Raw genomic sequence first — 3231 nt, 5'->3', positions numbered from 1 at the left:
GTCAGTGACCTAGATCAAGGTCAAGGAAAGAGGATCAGAATTAATGGAAAACAGCTATATACCTTACGGTTTGCAGATGATATTATACTACTAGAAAAAATCTTAGGGGAACTGAAATCTTTAGTATCCCTCCTTATAGGAGATCCGGAGAGGGTGGATTTGAGGCAAACACCTGGAAGACGAAAACTATATTTACACTGCTGGCCACCGTAAATGCAACACCCTGAAGGAAGCATCCGAATCAAGTGAAATTTACACCATGGGTTTGCAGCGATGAGATATGCAACTGATTAGAATTTCAGCGCAGACACACATCACGCACGCCTGTGGCGCCACCTCATAGCGCCATTTAGGGCTTGGCGATTTCGACGAGTGTACATTCGGCACGTGTGTTTACCTTGTGGTTGTTTCACAAGGCGATCAGTTATGCCTCGTACACAACAGCGAACATCGTTTGATCAAGTATCCGAGTTTGACAGAGGAAGGATAGTGGCTTACCGAGATTGTGGATTATCATACAGAGAAATCGCTAGCCGTGTTGGACGAAACCAAACAACTGTAATGCGGATATGTGACCGTTGGATGCAGGAGGGTACGACGGACCGACGTGGTCGATCGCATTCACCTCGGTGCACCACTGCACGTGCTGATAGGCAAATTGTGCGCATGGCAGTGACGGATCGCTCAGTGACATCCCAAACCATAGCACAGCACATTGCGTCTGTAACGCATCATCCAGTGTCTGCGTGTACCATTCGATGCCGTTTACAGCAGAGTGGTCTGTCCGCAAGACGTCCATTGCTTCGTCTACCATTGACGCAGAACCACAGACGTCTCAGTTGCCAATGGTGTGATGACAGACGGATTTGGATGGCAGAATGGAATGACGTTGTCTTTACTGATGAGGCACGCTTCTGTCTGCAGCACCACAATGGTCGGATTCGAGTGTGGAGACACCGTGGAGAGAGGATGCTGGACAGCTGCATTATGCACCGCCACACTGGTCTTGCACCGTGTATTATGGTATGGGGCGGTATTGGATATTAGTCTCGCACGCCTCTAGTACGCATTGCCAGTACTTTAAATAGCCGGCGCTACATATCCGAGGTGCTGGAGCCAGTTGTCCTTCCTTACCTTCAGGGCTCGGCCACAGCCATATTTCAACAGGATAATGCGCGACTACACGTGGCACGTATTGTTCAAAGGTTGTTCGTCAATAACCAGATTGAATTGCTTCCCTGGCCGGCTCGCTCTCCGGATCTTTCGCCGATAGAAAACATGTGGTCCATGGTTGCTCAACGAGTGACCCAGATTACATCCCCAGCTGCCACACCAGATGATCTTTGGCACGTGTGGAAGCTGCTTGGGCTGCTGTACCCCAGGAACACATCCAACGTCTCTTTGACTCAATGCCGAGACGTGTGGCAGCAGTGATCTCCAACAATGGCGGCTACTCTGGCTACTGATTCTGGCAGGAACCACATGTCACAGACGTCTGTAAACGTAATCATTTGATACTTGGTCAACATGTTATCTACGAAATAAATTTTGTTGTGCTACCTCTTGTCTTTCTTGGTGTTGCATTTTCGGTGGCCAGCAGTGTAATAAGACGACAGTGAACGTAAAAGTAATGATTAGGTCAAACATGCTACAGAAAGTTAATAAGTATGTATGCCTTGGTCAGTTATTGAAACAATACAGGCGACATTAACACAGATCTTCCGCCGTATAAAACTAGAGTGGGAGAAAGAATCTATTAGATTTGTAAAGAAAAGTTTTCGACTAGTGTTTTCTTCCCATTTTAACTTACGCCTGCGAATCCTGAAACAAAGTGAAACGGCGAAAGTGAAACTGAAAACTGCGTACAGAGACGTAAAAAGATCGATGCTTGGTCTAACTGGGGAGGCTCACCAAAGATATCCGTGCAGTGACAAAAGTCAGTGATGTATTACAACGGATTCAGCAATTGAAATATAAATGAGCAGACTATGCGGCATGGAGAAACGACGGCAGTTGCACGAAGACAGTCCACTAGTGGGCCCTGCTAGAGATAACCGTCCTCTAGCGAGACCTCTCGACGGGTGGGATAACGACATTAAATGAGTCGCTGGCTTCAACGGGCGTAAGACCTCTAGAGCTACACACTAGTTAGATTACAGAAGCTGCATCACATTACAGAATGAAAACAACTGCAAAATATAAAATTAAAGGTACAAAGGGACTTTAGAAATAAAGTTACACACGTTAGCCCTCACCAAGTTTTAGCGCAAGCACAACATCTCAGACAAGAAATATTCCAGGTATAAAGCGCATTCATTTTAAATAGATCCCTAAAATAAGATTAAATTAACTGATCTGACCATCAAAAATTGCGACAAAAATTGAAAATAGCACATTTATTCGTTGAGTGCAAATAGGCAGGTAATGATCACATATAAATTTTAACTAGTGACCAACTACTTAAATAAAGAATACTAGCAAAATACTTACGTTTTAATGCAAATACAAAATTCTGAGGCGCCTTGCCACGGTTCGCGCGGCTCCCCCATCGGAGGTTCGGGTGCTCCCTTGGGCATGGGTTATGTGTTGTCCTTAGCGTAAGTTAGTTTACGTTAGATTACGTAGTGTGTAAGCCTAGGTACCGATGACCTCAGCAGTTTGGTCCCATACGAACTTACCACAAATTTCCAAATTTTTCCAACAAAATTCACACACCTTTTGGAAGAGTGTGAACTGGTATTTAATAAATTTTATTTCCCATTTGATGATATAGGAAGTGTAGTTCCTTATATCTTACTATTAGACAAATGAATATTCAGTGGAACAATATACTAGCCATATTAGCACACATGTAACTCCATTATGTGTATACAACTTCCTCTAATATTTCCGTCCGCTACTCGGCCAAACCTGCCTTAGCGAACCATGTAATGCGAGCTCTTTTCCTAACATCGCCACTAGTAGCGCAATTCCAACATTTTAGCGTCTTTTACGTGTGATCTGTATGACACTACAAAAGCGCCTGATTGTTAAAGCTAAGCACTATATTTCCAGAAATATGCGAAAAAACCATGGTTTTTCCATTATTTTCCCCGGAACTTTACAATTCCCTAATATTTCCCGGTTTCCACGTAAGTCATTGCGCATTGTCACAAGAGACTACATGTTTCGAATTTCCTGCAGCCGCAGATCAGCTGCGGTACGGATAACAAGTGCATCACAGCGTGGAGT

The sequence above is a fragment of the Schistocerca nitens genome, chromosome 3 (assembly GCF_023898315.1).
Source record: "Schistocerca nitens isolate TAMUIC-IGC-003100 chromosome 3, iqSchNite1.1, whole genome shotgun sequence".
In the NCBI taxonomy this organism is placed as follows: Eukaryota; Metazoa; Arthropoda; class Insecta; order Orthoptera; family Acrididae; genus Schistocerca; species Schistocerca nitens.
The sequence above is the reverse complement of the archived record's forward strand: the minus strand, read 5'-3'. Positions refer to the sequence as shown.